A 6,890-nucleotide genomic window follows, 5' to 3' on the forward strand; every position below is an offset into this window, starting at 1 on the left:
AGTCCCCGACCACTGGGAGTTTATCCGACAGTCCCCGATCACTGGGAGTTTATCCGACATTCCCCGATCACTGGGAGTTTATCCGACAGTCCCCGATCACTGGGAGTTTATCCGACAGTCCCCGATCACTGGGAGTTTATCCGACAGTCCCCGATCACTGGGAGTTTATCCGACAGTCCCCGATCACTGGGAGTTTACCCGGCAGTCCCCGATCACTGGGAGTTTATCCGACAGTCCCCGATCGCTGTGAGTTTATCCCGCAGTCCCCGATCACTGGGAGTTTATCCGACAGTCTCTGATCACTGGGAGTTTATCCGACAGTCCCCGATCACTGGGAGTTTATCCGACAGTCCCCGATCACTGGGAGTTTATCCGATGTCCCCGCTCACTGGGAGTTTATCCGACAGTCCCCGATCACTGGGAGTTTATCCGACAGTCCCCGATCACTGGGAGTTTATCCGACAGTCCCCGATCACTGGGAGTTTATCCGACAGTCCACGATCACTGGGAGTTTATCCGGAGAGTCCCCGATCACTGGGAGTTTATCCGACAGTCCCCGATCACTGGGAGTTTATCCGGAGAGGCCCCGATCACTGGGAGTTTATCCGACAGTCCCCGATAACTGGGAGTTTATCCGGAGGTCCCCGATCACTGGGAGTTTATCCGACGGTCCCCGATCACTGGGAGTTTATCCGACAGTCCCCGATCACTGGGAGTTTATCCGACGGTCCCCGATCACTGGGAGTTTATCCGACATATCCCCGAACACTGGGAGTTTATCCGACATTCCCCTATCACCGGGAGTTTATCCGACAGTCCCCGATCACTGGGAGTTTATCCGACACTCCCCGAGCACTGGGAGTTTATCCGGAGAGTCCCCGATCACTGGGTGTTATTCCGACAGTCCCCGATCACTGGGAGTTTATCCGACAGTCCCCGATCACTGGGAGTTTATCCGACAGTCCCCGATCAGTGGGAGTTTATCCGACAGTCCCCGATCACTGGGAGTTTATCCGACAGCCCCCGATCACTGGGAGTTAATCCGACAGTCCCCGATCACTGGGAGTTTATCCGACAGTCCCGGATCACTGGGAGTTTATCCGACAGTCCCCGATCACTGTGAGTTTATCCGACAGTCCCCGATCACTGGAAGTTTATCCGGAGAGTCCCCGATCACTGGGAGTTTATCCGACAGTCTCTGATCACAGGGAGATTATGCGACAGTCCCCGATCACTGGGAGCATTTCCGACAGTCCCCGATCAATGGGAGTTTATCCGACAGTCCCCGATCACTGGGAGTTTATCCGACAGTCCCCGATCACTGGGAGTTTATCCGACAGTCCCCGATCACTGGGAGTTTATCCGACTGTCCCCGATCACTGGGAGTTTATCCGGAGAGGCCCCGATCACTGGGAGTTTATCCGACAGTCCCCGATAACTGGGAGTTTATCCGGAGGTCCCCGATCACTGGGAGTTTATCCGACAGTCCCCGATCACTGGGAGTTTATCCGACGGTCCCCGATCACTGGGAGTTTATCCGACATATCCCCGATCACTGGGAGTTTATCCGACATTCCCCTATCACCGGGAGTTTATCCGACAGTCCCCGATCACTGGGAGTTTATCCGACACTCCCCGAGCACTGGGAGTTTATCCGGAGAGTCCCCGATCACTGGGTGTTATTCCGACAGTCCCCGATCACTGGGAGTTTATCCGACAGTCCCCGATCACTGGGAGTTTATCCGACAGTCCCCGATCAGTGGGAGTTTATCCGACAGTCCCCGATCACTGGGAGTTTATCCGACAGTCCCCGATCACTGGGAGTTAATCCGACAGTCCCCGATCACTGGGAGTTTATCCGACAGTCCCCGGTCACTGTGAGTTTATCCGACAGTCCCCGATCACTGGAAGTATATCCGACAGTCCCCGATCACTGGGAGTTTATCCGACAGTCCCCGATCACTGGGAGTTTATCCGACAGTCCCCGATCACTGGAAGTATATCCGACAGTCCCCGATCACTGGGAGTTTATCCGACAGTCCCCGATCACTGGGAGCTTATCCGACAGTCCCCGATCACGGGGAGTTTATCCGACAGTCCCCGGTCACTGTGAGTTTATCCTACAGTCCCCGATCACTGGAAGTATATCCGACAGTCCCCGATCACTGGGAGTTTATCCGACAGTCCCCGATCACTGGGAGTTTATCCGACAGGCCCCGATCACTGGGAGTTTATCAGACAGTCCCCGATTACTGGGAGTATTTCCGACAGTCCCCGATCACTGGGAGTTTATCCGACAGTCCCCGATCACTGGGAGTATTTCCGACAGTCCCCGATCACTGGGAGTTTATCCGACAGTCCCCGATCACTGGGAGTATTTCCGACAGTCCCCGATCACTGGGAGTATTTCCGACAGTCCCCGATCACTGGGAGTTTATCCGACAGTCCCCGATCACTGGGAGCATTTCCGACAGTCCCCGATCAATGGGAGTTTATCCGACAGTCCCCGATCACTGGGAGTTTATCCGACAGTCCCCGATCACTGGGAGTTTATCCGACAGTCCTCGATCACTGGGAGTTTATCCGGAGAGGCCCCGATCACTGGGAGTTTATCCGACAGTCCCCGATCACTGGGAGATTATCAAACAGTCCCCGATCACTGGGAGTTAATCCGACAGTCCCCGATCACTGGGAGTTTATCCGACAGTCCCCGATCACTGGGAGTTTATCCGACAGTCCCCGATCACTGGGAGTTTATCCGAGAGTCCCCGATCACTCGGAGTTTATCCGGAGAGTCCCCGATCACTGGGAGTTAATCCGACAGTCCCCGATCACTGGGAGTTTATCCGACAGTCCCCGATCACTGGGAGTTTATCCGAGAGTCCCCGATCACTCGGAGTTTATCCGGAGAGTCCCCGATCACTGGGAGTTTATCCGTCAGTCCCCGATCACTGGGAGTTTATCCGACATTCCCCTATCACTGGGAGATTATCCGACAGTCACCGATCACTGGCTGTTTATCCGACAGTCCCCGGTTACTGGGAGTTTATCCGACAGTCCCCGAGCACTGGGAGTTTATCCGACAGTCCCGGATCACTGGGAGTTTATCCGACAGTCCCCGATCACTGTGAGTTTATCCGACAGTCCCCGATCACTGGAAGTTTATCCGGAGAGTCCCCGATCACTGGGAGTTTATCCGACAGTCTCTGATCACAGGGAGATTATGCGACAGTCCCCGATCACTGGGAGCATTTCCGACAGTCCCCGATCAATGGGAGTTTATCCGACAGTCCCCGATCACTGGGAGTTTATCCGACAGTCCCCGATCACTGGGAGTTTATCCGACAGTCCCCGATCACTGGGAGTTTATCCGACTGTCCCCGATCACTGGGAGTTTATCCGGAGAGGCCCCGATCACTGGGAGTTTATCCGACAGTCCCCGATAACTGGGAGTTTATCCGGAGGTCCCCGATCACTGGGAGTTTATCCGACAGTCCCCGATCACTGGGAGTTTATCCGACGGTCCCCGATCACTGGGAGTTTATCCGACATATCCCCGATCACTGGGAGTTTATCCGACATTCCCCTATCACCGGGAGTTTATCCGACAGTCCCCGATCACTGGGAGTTTATCCGACACTCCCCGAGCACTGGGAGTTTATCCGGAGAGTCCCCGATCACTGGGTGTTATTCCGACAGTCCCCGATCACTGGGAGTTTATCCGACAGTCCCCGATCACTGGGAGTTTATCCGACAGTCCCCGATCAGTGGGAGTTTATCCGACAGTCCCCGATCACTGGGAGTTTATCCGACAGTCCCCGATCACTGGGAGTTAATCCGACAGTCCCCGATCACTGGGAGTTTATCCGACAGTCCCCGGTCACTGTGAGTTTATCCGACAGTCCCCGATCACTGGAAGTATATCCGACAGTCCCCGATCACTGGGAGTTTATCCGACAGTCCCCGATCACTGGGAGTTTATCCGACAGTCCCCAATCACTGGGAGTTTATCCGACAGTCCCTGATCACTGGGAGTTTATCCGACGGTCCCCGATCACTGGGAGTTTATCCGACAGTCCCCGATCACTGGGAGTTTATCCGACAGTCTCTGATCACTGGGAGTTTATCCGACAGTCCCCGATCACTGGGAGTTTATCCGATAGTCCCCGATCACTGGGAGTTTATCTGACAGTCCCCGATCACTGGGAGTTTATCCGGAGAGTCCCCGTTCACTGGGAGTTTATCCGACAGTCCCCGATCACTGGGAGTTAATCCGACAGTCCCCGATCACTGGGAGTTTATCCGACAGTCCCCGATCACTGGGAGTTAATCCGACAGTCCCCGATCACTGGGAGTTTATCCGACAGTCCCAGATCACTGGGAGTTTATCCGACAGTCCCCGATCACTGGGAGTTTATCCAACAGTCCCCGACCACTGGGAGTTTATCCGACTGTCCCCGATCACTGGGAGTTTATCCGACATTCCCCGATCACTGGGAGTTTATCCGACAGTCCCCGATCACTGGGAGTTTATCCGACAGTCCCCGATCACTGGGAGTTTATCCGACAGTCCCCGATCACTGGGAGTTTATCCGACAGTCCCCGATCACTGGGAGTTTACCCGGCAGTCCCCGATCACTGGGAGTTTATCCGACAGTCCCCGATCGCTGTGAGTTTATCCCGCAGTCCCCGATCACTGGGAGTTTATCCGACAGTCTCTGATCACTGGGAGTTTATCCGACAGTCCCCGATCACTGGGAGTTTATCCGACAGTCCCCGATCACTGGGAGTTTATCCGATGTCCCCGCTCACTGGGAGTTTATCCGACAGTCCCCGATCACTGGGAGTTTATCCGACAGTCCCCGATCACTGGGAGTTTATCCGACAGTCCCCGATCACTGGGAGTTTATCCGACAGTCCACGATCACTGGGAGTTTATCCGGAGAGTCCCCGATCACTGGGAGTTTATCCGACAGTCCCCGATCACTGGGAGTTTATCCGGAGAGGCCCCGATCACTGGGAGTTTATCCGACAGTCCCCGATAACTGGGAGTTTATCCGGAGGTCCCCGATCACTGGGAGTTTATCCGACGGTCCCCGATCACTGGGAGTTTATCCGACAGTCCCCGATCACTGGGAGTTTATCCGACGATCCCCGATCACTGGGAGTTTATCCGACATATCCCCGAACACTGGGAGTTTATCCGACATTCCCCTATCACCGGGAGTTTATCCGACAGTCCCCGATCACTGGGAGTTTATCCGACACTCCCCGAGCACTGGGAGTTTATCCGGAGAGTCCCCGATCACTGGGTGTTATTCCGACAGTCCCCGATCACTGGGAGTTTATCCGACAGTCCCCGATCACTGGGAGTTTATCCGACAGTCCCCGATCACTGGGAGTTTATCCGACAGTCCCCAATCACTGGGAGTTTATCCGACAGTCCCTGATCACTGGGAGTTTATCCGACGGTCCCCGATCACTGGGAGTTTATCCGACAGTCCCCGATCACCAGGAGATTATCCGACAGTCCAAGAGCACTGGGAGTTTATCCGGAGTGTCCCCGATCACTGGGAGTTTATCCGGCAGTCGCCGATCACTGGGAGTTTATCCGACAGTCCCCGATCACTGGGAGTTGATCCGACAGTCCCCGATCACTGGGAGTTTATCCGGAGCGTCCCCGATCACTGGGAGTTTATCCGACAGTCCCCGATCACTGGGAGATTATCCGGAGAGTCCCCGATCACTGGGAGTTTATCCGACAGTCCCCGATCACTGGGAGTTTATCCGGAGAGTCCCCAATCACTGGGAGTTTATCCGACAGTCCCCGATCACTGGGAGTTTAACCGACAGTCCCCGATCACTGGGAGTTTATCCGACAGTCCCCGATCACTGGGAGTTTATCCGACAGTCCCCGATCACTGGGAGTTTATCCGGAGAGTCCCCGATCACTGGGAGTTTATCCGACAGTCCCCGATCACTGGGAGTTTATCCGACAGTCCCCGCTCACTGGGAGTTTATCCGACAGTCCCCGATCACTGGGAGTTTATCTGACAGTCCCCGATCACTGGGAGTTTATCCGACAGTCCCCGATCACTGGGAGTTTATCCGACAGTCCCCGATCACTGGGAGTTTATCCGACAGTCCCTGATCACTGGGAGTTTATCCGACGGTCCCCGATCACTGGGAGTTTATCCGACAGTACCCGATCACTGGGAGTTTATCCGACAGTCTCTGATCACTGGGAGTTTATCCGACAGTCCCCGATCACTGGGAGTTTATCCGATAGTCCCCGATCACTGGGAGTTTATCTGACAGTCCCCGATCACTGGGAGTTTATCCGGAGAGTCCCCGTTCACTGGGAGTTTATCCGACAGTCCCCGATCACTGGGAGTTAATCCGACAGTCCCCGATCACTGGGAGTTTATCCGACAGTCCCCGATCACTGGGAGTTAATCCGACAGTCCCCGATCACTGGGAGTTTATCCGACAGTCCCAGATCACTGGGAGTTTATCCGACAGTCCCCGATCACTGGGAGTTTATCCAACAGTCCCCGACCACTGGGAGTTTATCCGACAGTCCCCGATCACTGGGAGTTTATCCGACATTCCCCGATCACTGGGAGTTTATCCGACAGTCCCCGATCACTGGGAGTTTATCCGACAGTCCCCGATCACTGGGAGTTTATCCGACAGTCCCCGATCACTGGGAGTTTATCCGACAGTCCCCGATCACTGGGAGTTTACCCGGCAGTCCCCGATCACTGGGAGTTTATCCGACAGTCCCCGATCGCTGTGAGTTTATCCCGCAGTCCCCGATCACTGGGAGTTTATCCGACAGTCTCTGATCACTGGGAGTTTATCCGACAGTCCCCGATCACTGGGAGTTT

Source organism: Somniosus microcephalus, chromosome 23, assembly GCF_052327205.1.
Source record: "Somniosus microcephalus isolate GS21.2 chromosome 23, FLI_Smic_1.0, whole genome shotgun sequence".
In the NCBI taxonomy this organism is placed as follows: Eukaryota; Metazoa; Chordata; class Chondrichthyes; order Squaliformes; family Somniosidae; genus Somniosus; species Somniosus microcephalus.